This window comes from Malania oleifera, chromosome 8 (assembly GCF_029873635.1).
Source record: "Malania oleifera isolate guangnan ecotype guangnan chromosome 8, ASM2987363v1, whole genome shotgun sequence".
Classification (NCBI taxonomy): Eukaryota; Viridiplantae; Streptophyta; class Magnoliopsida; order Santalales; family Ximeniaceae; genus Malania; species Malania oleifera.
The window spans coordinates 59,841,375-59,855,054 of NC_080424.1; positions in this window are offsets into that span (position 1 = coordinate 59,841,375).

Sequence of the window (13,680 nt, forward strand, 5' to 3'; positions counted from 1 at the left end):
AAATAATGAGTACTTATGTGTTTTTAATTGTGTAGTTGAAAAGTATGTCTATACATATTGAAATAAAATGCATGTTCATTTATCCCAATCACATTATCCCTACATCACCTATTCATTTCACAGAGTTCATACAAAATTTAGCAAGTACACCAAAAAACATAAAGAAAAAACATACGGATTCCTTCTGCAAGTCTTCAAGCCAAGCCCCCACTACATCCATACCTGCATTAAAGAAAAAAAAAATGAAAGAAGGAAAAAGAAAACAAAGAGAACTTTGGATGAGTTCAGAAGAGACTCTTGAGCAGTAAGGTTGCAGAGAGAAGGAGGCCATTTTCAAGTAGTTGAGCAGAGATGAGTGATTGATGGATGCATGCTGTAATGTGTCATTGGTTGGAAGGGACTGTAAATATCAAACATTTTGATTGATTTTCGGTGGCCAAATGAGTAATTGAATGATGTTTATTTAGTTCTGTTGTGATTATGATATTGGGATTGCAGAATTTTGGAACATAAAGATTGGTTAATTTGAAACTGGGCTGTTTTAATTAAAATGGGGTTGTAGATTGCAAAACTTTGAACACAAGGGTTGAGGTGATTACAAAATCGTAAGTGATTGTGTGAATTGAATAATCGATGAGGATGCTTGGATGAATGATTATTCAAGTGATCTAATCCTGTAAGGCCAATTCGGATCCACTTCTAGATCTGAATTGAGTCAATCCAGCCCTACTTAGTCTCAAATCCAAATATATAATCGGGTCAACCTAGAACTATACTGGGTTTCTAATTGGGTCAACCTATACTCGAATATCTTAGATCAACTCGAGACCTATAAACTTGAATACCCATGGCTCAACCTGAGACCAAACTTAAACATTAATTGGGTTGACCTGTTTGGGTCAACCCAAGACCCAAACCCAATTTGTAATTAGGCTAACTTGAGAGTCTCACCCATTTTTTATTTGGGTCGACCCCAGACTCGAATACTTTTGGGTCAACCCCAGAACCTAAATATTGGTCAAATCCCCAACCTAACCTCAATCTTAGCCCAATCTTAACACTAGTTAAGCCCAGCCGAGCCTAGGACCTATTTGTTTGGTGGGAAAACAATAGAAAAGAAAGGAAAGCTATTTTGATATGTAACTCATATACTGAATGGGATGCATGTACAAAGAGAGAACATGGTGAAAAATCATAGTGCTGGGGGCGGCATAGGGAAATCGTCGACCGATTCACTATAACCGTTGATGGTTTGGCACCTAATTTCAGAAAATTTACATTTTGTCTAAAACCGTCGACATTTTAGCTTAGGAACCCAGCACAATTTTTTGAATTTTGAAAAAGGGATGTTAAGTTGGTTGGGGTTTGGAGGGAAACCCTCTAGGAACTCTATTTATATGTCACTTGTGATGTATTTGCAACAATGTTCGTGTCTTTGACATCAGATAGTAAGAAAGTTTGCCAATTGCTCTTGTGGATGTAGGCATTGCCGAATCACGTAATCCTTTGTGTCTCTTATTGTTGCTTTCATACATGATGCGTGGTTGTGTTATTTTGTAATTTTATTATTGATTGTTAAATTGATATTCCGCTGTGCAATTCAATTTATACAACAAATTCGTATCAAAGCATTGTTGTAATGACTTCGGGTACTTCATCTGCTAAATTTGACGTTGTCAAGTTTGATGGTACTGGAAATTTTGATTTGTGGTAGAGAAGGGTGAAGGATTTTCTTGTACAGTAAGGTATGATGAAGGCCTTGTACGAAGTATAACCAGAAAGCAGGGATAAGGCAAATTGGAAGGAATTGGGGGCAAAGGTTGTGGCTACTATTAGATTGTGTTTGGCCGATGACGTGTTGTATCATGTCATGGAAGAGGATTCTCCTACAGTTGTTCGGTAAAAACTTGAAAGCTAATACATGTCTAAGTCTCTTACAAATAAACTTCTTCTTAAACAAAAGTCATATTGGCTTAAAATGGTGGAAGGTTCGGATTTGAACCAACACATCAACTTATTCAATCAAATCATAAGATGGCAAGGCACTGATGCTACTAAATTCCCTACCAACATCTCACATGTATGAGAACTTGGTTACAACTTTGAGATGGGGTAAAGAAACCCTAAATTTGGAAGAGGTAACAAGCGTATTGCTAGGCTTTCATCAAAGAAAGAAAGTCAGTGTTAAAATTTCACACGGTGAAGGGCTTGTGGTGAAGGGTAACCATGATTGTGGGCGAGGAAAATTCATAAATGGATTGAATTAAAATAAGTCATGATCTCAGTCCAAGAAGAGAAAGGATATCTGGTGTTTTAAGTGCAGTAAAAGGAGGCATATAAAACGAAGTGTCTGGAAGGGAAGAAAGGGAATGCTTGAAGACAATAAGGTACTTCAAAATTAGCAAATATAGTTGAAGAGGAAAATTCAGAATGCAATGATGGTGATATACTTTCAGTTTCGTCGGGGTCAGATCGCCTCATAGACTCTTGGATACTAGACTCGGCATGTTCTTACGACATGACTTCAAATAAAGAATGGTTTAGCACTTACAAGAATATATGTATCCCCTTATATATTCGACCAAAAACTCAATCAAAAGGAGAGAATTAGCCCAAATCATAGGAGTGGAGGGATTGGTTGTTGTAGGAAGGAAAATGTAGCTAAGGTTTTGTTTAAAAAGAAAACAATAGAAAAGGAAGGAACCGAAGGTTGCCTAAATTGGCTAAGGCCCCAACCCCATAAATTGAGGGCCTCGCAGAAGGAGAAGAACACAAATTCAGAAAGAAACACTCGTATATTGAGCAATAGAGATGAACTTTGAGGTTAGGGTAATCTTAAAGCGCAAAACCCTAGAGAAATTAAGGGTGAAGCTCTCAGCCTACATATAGAGGTAGAAGGCACGACCAATGCCCCCTCGCACCCAACGGCACAACCCACAAATCAGTGCCCCTTGACATTTGAAAGCACTACCCAGTGATCCCCTACACCCAAAGGCACAACCTTGTGTCCTATGCAACCGGGAAGGCTGCTTAGACAGAAAAGGACGCAAGGACAAGAAGACCCGAAGGAGTAGAAGACCTCGAGCATATACCTTTTGGGTTATCCTTCCATACCACATCATATATCACAAGTACTTAGTAAAAAGATAGGTTACCCCCCTCCCCCATGTATGCATGTACGTAGGTTTCCATTGACGAATAGAAAAGCCTGACCTTGAGACCTCCATGTCAAAACAAAAAATCCAAACCCTAAGAACCCAAAATACCCTTGGCCCTCCTAGGTTAAGCCCATGTAAGCTGAGCCCGGCCCTGAGACACCCACGTCAAAAAAGAAAGCCCAACCCTATTGTGGGCCAAGGCTCACACACACAAACCATGAACAAAAGCCCAGCCTCAATGACCTACACACATAAACATTGAACCATGTTGGCCTTACATGGTTTAATACTCCATTTTGATGCTAACAAACAAGTAGGACTTAACATGCTTCTGTTGAGTGTTGTGTTTTCTCAGGAATCCATATTGAAAGTACTTATGTAGCATGGATCAAAGTCTGAAGATCATAAGAGCTTGATGATTAAAAAAATCAACAAGAGAGCTCAAAGTCTAAATTAATGAAGAAATATCAACACGATTTAAAGAGATGAAAGATCAGATTATTCTGAGAGATCAGAGACTAGCAACAAAGAAAGTTCAGAGCAAAGAAGAATTTTTGAGCACTTAGGACAAGTTCTTGTAAGTACTTTAAGTTTATTCAAGTATGAAGTTTTCATTTTGAAGCTCATTAGGCAAATAGACTTAGAGACCTTAAGATAATAACTTGGAACATGTTTTCAAAGTTAAAACAAATTTATATTCCAAGTAACAATGAGAGAGAAATCAAAAAGTGGCTAGAAAAGAAAATCATTCAGTTGAAAGACGACTGTCTGTTAATAGATAGACAACCGGCTAAATTAAAGTCTTAAATTTGAAACACAGAAGCATGACAAACGACTGTCAAGGCTCTGATAGACGATTGTCAGTGAAAAATGAGAAGACTGTGTAGGTTTCACCAGACGACCGTCTACCTTCTATGTTACTGAAAAGCTTAAATTTATACATAGGCAAATGACTGTCACCTTATGGACAGACAACTGTCATCTCATATTCTAGTGACAGACGATTGCCACTCAAGGGACAGACGACTGCCACCTTTCTGCCTATGATTTTTACCGTTATATTAAAAGGATAGATAACTGTCAGGACTTCACAGTCGTTTGCCTCACGGTATTTTTCTGTTTTCCAACGGATATAAGTTTTGAAATTCAAATATTTGGAAACTCAAATAAGTTTAAAATATGGAAACAAGTCTGAGTATCCTTTGGGGAACAAGCAAGAAGGTTTTATACATCTATAAATACCCCTTAGACACATTGATTTCATTATCAAGATCATTAAGAACTCAAATTCTGCTGTCATACTCTCTCTCATTCTGAATTTATGAAAGTGCTTCATATTGCTCTCATCCTTGCTCGAAATTAAGAGAAGTTTTTGCTGAATCTCTCACTGTGTTTGATCATTGAGTTACTGATTCTTTCATTGAAAGATACCCACGGTGATAAGTTTCTAAGAGCTTAATTCTGAAATTCATATTCTAAATTTAATGAAGTGTATAAGTGTTTTAATTTTGTACTAATTAGCTCTTTGAGGAGCAAGTTCTTGTACATATTGTTTTTCTATCTTTGTAACAAGGCTTGTTGACGATTTGAGTATTGAACTGTTGGACCAAACAAAGGGAGATTGTTTGGAGAAGGTGGGCTCTAGCCTTACCCAAGTAGTGCTTGTAACTGGTGTTTGTTCCGGCTGATAAAGGAACGGTAATAGTGAATTCTTTGGCTATTTGGCCAAGGGCGAGGACGTAGGCTGTGTTGAAGCCGAATCTCGTAAAAATCATTGTGTTCTTCTTTCTCTAATCTACTCTTTATTTTTTCAAGGATATAATCTGTGTGGTTGCCTTAAATTTGAATTCTAAATGTTTGGTTGTTAAATAGATTGGAAGGTAATTCGTTTTGGATAAATCAGCATTGATTGCGGAAACTAAGAGGGACTACGTTGGTTGATTATCCTTGACCTATTAATTTGAAAGTTTATTTAAAAACTGAACATTGGGAAGAAGAATAATTGTGATACATGGCTTATACTAAGTGCAACAAATTTTCACATATATTTTCACATAAATTGTGAGTTTGATTTTGTTGTAATTGATTGTGATTGTTTCTAAGAATTACAACTTAAAAGAACTAATTCTAAAGGAACAATTTTTAAAAAAAAACCAATTCACCCCCCTCTTGGGAAGCTATTTTTGATTTCAATTGGTATTAGAGCCTAGTTATAGTAATTCCTAACAAGAAACTATAAAAAGATCAAATGGAAAATATAGGAGTAGCACCCTTTGGTGAAGGCCAATCCTCAACTCATCCACCAATTTTTTGTGGACATAATTATATGTTTTGGAAAAAGAGAATGCAAATCTATCTCCAACACATGAGTTGGAAAGCATGAGAAGTAGTTATGGATGAAGACCTTATTCCCACTAAAATAGTTGATGGAAAATAGATTACAAAAGAAAAAAGGGATATGATCGATTGAGACTATAAAATGCTTCAAATCAATTCATGCACTATAAATGATTTATGCTATGCCTTAGATGCTAACGAATTTAATAGGGTCATGGCATGCAAGACGGCTAAAGAAATATGGGACAAATTAGAAGTGACATATGAAGGAACTATTGATGTTAGAGACAATAGGATAGACATGTTAACAAGCGAATATGAAACATTCAAGATGAATTCTGATGAAACAATATCAAGTATGTACACTAGATTTACCCACATAATAAATTCCTTAAGTGCCTTAGGGAAAACTTATATTACCTACGAAATGGTCAGAAAAATCCTAAGAGGCCTTCCCTCAATATGGCAACCAAAGGCTACAGCTATCACTGAAGGTAGAAACCTTAAGACTACCTCTTTAGATGAGCTTATAGGTTCACTTCTTACCTATGAAATGGTCTTAAAAGAAAGGAATCCTGAACCAAAGCGTAAAAGATCTATTGCACTAAAAGCATCTAGCCACAACTCTAGTGAAGAGGAAAGTGAGACAAGTGACTTAGATCAAGATGAATTAACATTCATCACTAAGAGACTAGGCAAATTCTATGGAAGAAATAAGATATTTCCTAGGAAGTTCAATAAAAAGAAACCTAAAAAAGGAGAGACAAGTAGGAATGAAAATAAAAGTAAGAATGAACCTCCAATATGTTATCATTGCAAGAACCAGGGCATATCAAACCAGACTGTCCGTTGTTCAAGAAAGACAAGAAGAAAAAGAAGGAAGCTATGAAAGCTACCTGGGATGATTCAAGCTCTAGCGAGACATAAAATGAATCAAGTGGACAAGAGATGGCAAACATATGTTTCATGGCGAATGATGAAAAGGTAAACTCCTACTATTCCTTTACAGAATCTCACAATGAGTCGTGTGATGAGTCATGTGACAGCATGCCTTCCTAAAAGGAATTGCAAGATGAGTTGTTTTCTTTGCATAAGAGATTCATAAAAATTTCTAAGAGAAATATAACTTTGAAAGATCAAAATAAAGAACTATTAAAGCAACTTGAATCATTCAAAATTATTGAAAAAGAAAAAGACACTTGTATTGAGAAGTTAGAAGAAGAAGTAAATAAAGTAACTCAAGAATTAAGCAAAACTCATAAAGATAGTTTGAATAAAAAAGATTTAGAAGTAAATGAACTCAAAAAGGTTGTAGACAATAAAGAAAAAATTATCTATAACTTTACCAAAGGAAAAGAAAACTTTGAAAAGATGATTGGACAGAAAAGGCTACATAGAAATAAAGAAGGGATAGGTTATAATGGTAAGACAAATAAAAAGAACAAGAAATTATACATGGGATACTTTGTCAAGGAGGCCAAGCACTATGCTAGCACTTCATCAAACAACAAGCATGAACACACCACTTGTTATATGTGTAAGACTAAAGGTCACGTAATGTTCGACTGCCCACTAAATAGAAAATATGTTAAAGTGCAAGGGGAATGGAAATTCAATAATGGAACTAACAACAAAACAAAGAAAATTAAAAGAATTTGGGTTCCAAAGACTAACACAAAAAATATCCTCCATTGTAGGTTTGCTTTAGGACAACACCGTCAACAGATAAATGGTACTTGGACAGCGGGTGCTCAAGGCACATGACCGGTGACAAGACCAAGTTCACTGCATTAAAACAAAAGGATAGAGGATACGTCACCTTTAGCGATAATGCCAAAGGTAAAATCATTGGCATCAGTAAAATTGGTAAAGAACCTTCACTCACTATAGATAATGTGCTATTAGTAGAAGGATTAAAACATAACCTTTTAAGTATTAGTCAATTAAGTGATAAAGGGTTCGAAATAATCTTTAAGAAAGAAAAATGTGTTATTCAAAATCCTAAGAACAATGAAACCTTGTTTATAGCTCATAGGTTAAACAATGTCTATTGTATAAATTTTGTGAACTTAGTAAATCAGAATGTAACTTGTTTGGAAACAATGAATGAAATAAGTTGGCTATGACATAGGAAACTAGGACATGCTAGCATGGACCTATTATCCAAACTATCAAAGAAAAATCTTGTCAAAGGAGTACCTAATACAAAATTCATAAAAGACAAGATATGTGATGCATGCCAAAAGGGAAAACAAGTAAAAACAAGCTTCAAAAAGAAAAAAAATACATATCCACCAAAAGACCTCTAGAACTCTTGCACCTAAACTTATTTGGTCCAACTAGAACCTTAAGCCTAGGAGGTAAACAATATGCTTTTGTAATAGTGGATGATTATTCAAGATTCACTTGGGTATTATTCCTAGCAAACAAATATGAAGCCTGTGACATGCTTATTACATTGTGTAAGAAATTACAAAATGAAAAGGGCTATAATATAACAAACTTTAGAAGTGATCAACGCAGGGAATTTAAAAACCAAAATGTTGAAAAATTCTGTAATGAATATGGAATAAACCATAATTTTTCCACACCTATGACTCCACAACAAAATGGAGTTGTTGAAAGAAAAAATAGAACTCTATAAGAAATGGCAAGAATAATGTTGAATGAAAATAATCTACCTAAATACTTTTGGGTAGAAGCTGTAAATACAACATGCTACATTGTAAATAGGGTATCAATAAGATAAAAAATAGACAAAACACCATATGAACTTTGGAAAGGAAGAAAACCTAATATTTCCTACTTTCATGTATTCAAATGCAAATGTTTTGTTCTTAATACTAAAGATGATATAGGAAAATTTGATGCAAAATCTAATGAAGGTATCTTCCTAGGGTACTCTATAAATAATAAAACTTATAGAGTTTATAATAAAAGAACCTTTACTATTATGGAATCAATACACATAACATTTGATGAATCAAACAATCATGACAATAAAAATGAGAATGATGAAAAAGAAGATACTCCACAAAAAGAAGAAGATCTTGAAATAAAAGAAGAAAACAATAATGATGCTCAAAATGAAAACCATACAGAAAATTTGAAGCTTCCTAAAGAATGGCGATATGATAAAAATCACCCAAAAGAACAAATTCTTGGTGAAACATCAAATGGAATAACCACTAGAGCCTCATTAAAAAATATTTGCAACCATTATGCCTTTTTATCTCAAGATGAACCCAAAAATATCGAAGAAGCCTTAAAAGATGACTCTTGGATCATAGTTATGCAGGAGGAACTAAATCAATTTGAAAGAAGTCAAGTATGGAAACTTATACCTAAACCCAAAGACAAGTCAATCATAGGAACTAAATGGGTGTTTAGAAATAAAAAGGATGAAACTGGAGTAGTTGTAAGAAATAAAGCTAGGCTTGTAGCACAAGGTTACAATCAAGAAGAAGGCATTGATTATGAAGAAACCTTTGCCCCTGTAGTAAGAATGGAAGCTATAAGGATCCTTCTTGCCTATGCAGCCTATAAAGACTTCAAATTATACCAAATGGATGTAAAAAGTGTATTCTAAATGACTATATTAATGAAGAAGTTTATGTTAAGCAACCTCCAGGTTTTGAAGACTCTAAAAATCCAAATCATGTATTTAAGCTAACTAAGGTTCTATATGGATTGAAACAAGCTCCTAGAGCTTGGTATGATAGGCTAAGAAAATTTCTACTTCAAAATAATTTCTCAAGAGGAAAGATAAACAACACTTTATTTATAAAGACCAAAGGTAATAATATGCTTATAGTACAAATTTATGTTGATGATATTATATTTGGAGCTACTCAGGAAGACTTGTGTAATGAATTTGCTACAACTATGCAGAGAAAGTTTGAAATGAGTATGATGGGAGAATTAAATTAGTTTCTAGGTTTGCAAATCAAAAAAGCTAAAAATAGAACTTTCATAAATCAAACTAAGTATATTAAAGAAATGTTAAAGAAGTTTGATATGGAAGAAAGTAAACTTATAGGAACTCCTATGAGCACTTCAACTAGTCTAAACAAGGATGAAAAAGGGAAACAAGTTGATATCAAACATTATCGAGGTACGATAAGAAGTTTACTTTATTTAATAGCAAGTAGACCAGATATAATGTTCAATGTGTGTATGTGTGCTAGGTTCCAATAGGCTCCTAAGGAATCACATCAAACAACTGTAAAACAAATTCTTAGATATTTGCTAGGCACACTAGATTTAGGGTTATGGTATCCAAAAGGAACTGATTTCGAAATGATGAGTTATTCATATGCAGATTATGCAGGATGCAAAATAGATAGAAAAAGCACTAGTGGGACTTGCCACTTTTTAGGACACTCATTAGTTTCATGGTTTTTAAAGAAACAAAATTCTGTAGCATTATCTAAAGCTGAAGCAGAATAAATAGCAGCTGGGAGCTGCTGTGCTCAAATTTAATACATGAAACAACAATTAAAGGACTTAAAAATTCAATATCAAACAATCCCTATAAAATGCGATAATACAAGAGCGATAAATATTTCAAAGAATCCGGTATCACATTCAAGAACTAAACATATTGATATACGTCATCATTTTTTAAGAGATCATGTAGACAAGAAAGAAATAGTTCTTGAATTTTTCAATACTCATACTCAATTAGCTGATATATTTACCAAACCATTAGCTGAGGATCAATTTGTATTTATTCGACGAGAATTAGGCATGTTACATATAAGAGAAGTTAACTAAAAAGGGAGAAGTTCAGTTGGTCAAGACAGACGACTGCCAGAGAATTGACAGACGACTGGCAGGCTACTGTCTGTGTATAAGACAGTAGACAGACGACTACCAGCGAGCTAGCAGACGACTGGCAGGTTACTGTCTGTGGACAGATGACTTTCTCGTGGTGGGTGATGTACTTTTCACTTAAAAACATGATTTTTAAACCCTACAGACGTCTGTTCATTCGTCTTCCTTCCTCTAAAACATCTTCTCTTCTCTTTTCTTTCAGTTCTTTCTCTTCCAAGCTACACACAATGATTATCCATCACACACCTACTCCATACATATCTAGGGTTTCTGCATATCAAGATGGTTCGTACCAAAATTGTGGGAAAGAAGGACAAAACTTCCTCGTCTTCTTTAAAGCCTACAAGCAACGAAGACATAGAAAAATGACTGGTCTCTTCACACGTGAAATCATTGTATCAGAATCACATATTTGCAATTGAAACAATGTTCTATAAGATTTTAGATGTTACTTTCTTTGAAGAAAATTTTTCTGAAATTTTAGAAATGTTCAAAGCTATAGGATGGGACAAGTTCGTCCTTCATCAAGTAAAAGGGTATTACCCAGATCAGATTAAGATTTTTTATTCTAACTTGGTTAAGAAGGAAGATGGAATTACTTCTGAAATTTATGGTCAAAGGATTACATTTACCTCACACTCATTACGGAAAATTCTTCATATCAAGCATGGAAATTTTGAGTGTACACCAGTTGAGAAGCATTGGACCATGGAACAAGGATTTTCACCACAAGAATTTTTGCCTCTTGTGATGAATGATGCACCTGTGTATTTTGGACATCCTCTACCATACAAGTAGCTTAATCTTCAGGCACAAATTCTGCATAAGATCATTGCATACAATATAATTCTGAGGTCAGGATCCTTTGATCATGTGTCATATTTTGATTATTTTGTTATGTGGTGCTTACTAAAAGGCAAGAAATTAGACTTATCTAGTACTATACTGAAGTGGATGGTGATGAAGCTTGAATCTCCTAGAATTGGGCTTCCATACGATGGTATTCTTTCCTTAATCTTTGCCCATTTTCAAGTCCTCTCTCCAGCTTCAAAAATAGTAAAAAGAACCCATTATCATGTTTTATCATCTACTACATTGAAACGAATGGGTTACAAAAAGTATACCGAGGGTTGGAAGTTCCAGGGCAATAGACTGGCAAGACCTGCGCCTGAAGAAAGGAGTCCAGCTTCTGAAGAAGTTGAAATGCCATCTTGGTTTGTTCCTTTTTATCATAATTATACTAGCTTTAGTTTCGAAATGCGAGAAAACTTTGCTTCTCTTCAAGATAAACTCTCAACCATTGATGACAAGTATACCTCATTAGACGCTCGTATTGCTAAGATAGAGCATCATGTCATTAAACATGACACTGATTCAGATGATGAGGATAGTAAAAATTCTGCTGAGGAAGAAGAAGAAGAAGAAGAAGAAGAAGAAGAAGAAGAAGAAGAAGAAGAAGAAGTATTTGTTTCTAGTTCTGAAACTCTGAACTTTTGCACTGCTTTGTTATCAGTTTGATGTATTATAAGTTCTAATGTTAATGATAGCTCTGAAAACTTTGCAAGTTCTAATTTGAGTATGCTGATCGATAGGGGGAGTATTATAAGTTATCACTTGAGAATAATCTTTAATCAATTGATGTTAATACATTAACACTAGTATCACATATACTCAAATTGATATTTGCCCTTGATCATTATATACTCAAATTATATCTTTTGCTTGATGTCAAAGGGGGAGAAGAAGTGTTTAGCAAAAATTGAGCTTGAACTTGAGCATGATTGAATTTGAAATGAGCATGAATGATGTATAATGATGTATGAGCATGATTGATGAAATTAATATTGATTCTATTAAGATAAAGCTTATTGAAAGGGGGAGTTTTTTTAAGGCTCACTCAAAATTTTTGCTTCTTGTTTGTCATCATAAAAAAAGGGGAGATTGTTGGCTTTACAAGGTTTAATACTCCATTTTGATGCTAACGAACAAGTAGGACTTAACATGCTTTTGTTGAGTGTTGTGTTTTCTCAGGAATCCATATTGAAAGTACTTATGTAGCATGGATCAAAATCTGAAGATCATAAGAGCTTGATGATTAAAGAAAATCAACATGAGAGTTCAAAGTTTAAATTAATGAAGAAATATCAAGAGGATTTAAAGAGATGAAAGATCAGATTATTCTGAGAGATCAGAGACTAGTAACAAAGAAAGTTCAGAGCAAAGAAGAGTTTTTGAGCACTTAGGACAAGTCCTTGTAAGTACTTTAAGTTTATTCAAGTATGAAGTTTTCATTTTGAAACTCATTAGGCAAATAGATTTAGAGACCTTAAGATAATAACTTGGAACATGTTTTCAAAGTTAAAACAAATTTATATTCCAAGTAACAATGAGAGAGAAATCAAAAAGTGACTTGAAAAGAAAATCATTCAGTTGACAAATGACTTTCTATTAATAGACAGACGATTGGCTAAATTAAACGCAAGACAGACGACTGTCAAGGCTCTGACAGACAACTGTTAGTGAAACATGAGAAGACTGTGTAGGTTTCACCAGACGACTATCCACCTTCTATGTTACTGAAAAACTTAAATTTACACATAGATAGACGACTGTCACCTTATGGACAAACGACTGCCACTCAAGGGACAGACGACTACCACCTTTCTACCTATGATTTTTATCGTTATATTAAAAGGATAGATGACTGTTAGGACTTCACAGTCGTCTGCCTCACAGCATTTTTCTATTTTCCAACGGATATGATTTTTGAAATTCAAATATTTGGAAACTCAAATAAGTTTAAAATATGGAAATAAGTCTGAGTATCCTTTGGGGAACAAGCAAGAAGGTTTTATACATCTATAAATACCCCTTAGACACATTGATTTCATTATCAAGATCATTAAGAACTCACATTATGCTATCATACTTTCTCTCATTCTGAATTTCCGAAAGTGCTTCATATTGCTCTCATCCTTGCTCGAAATTAGGAGAAGTTTTTGCTGAATCTCTCACTATGTTTGATCATTGAGTTGCTGATTCTTTCATTGAAAGATACCCACGGTGATAAGTTTCTAAGAGCTTCATTCTAAAATTCATATTCTGAATTTACTGAAGTGCATAAGTGTTTTAAATTTGTTCTAATCAACTATTTGAGGAGCAAGTTCTTGTACGTATTGTTTTTCTATCTTTGTAACAAGGCTTGTTGATGATTTGAGTTTTGAATCATTGGACCAAACAAAGGGAGATTGTTTGAAGAAGGCGGGCTCTATCCTTACCCAAGGAGTGCTTGTAACTGGTTTTTGTTTCGGCTGATAAAGGAACGGTAATAGTGAATCCTTTGGCGGTT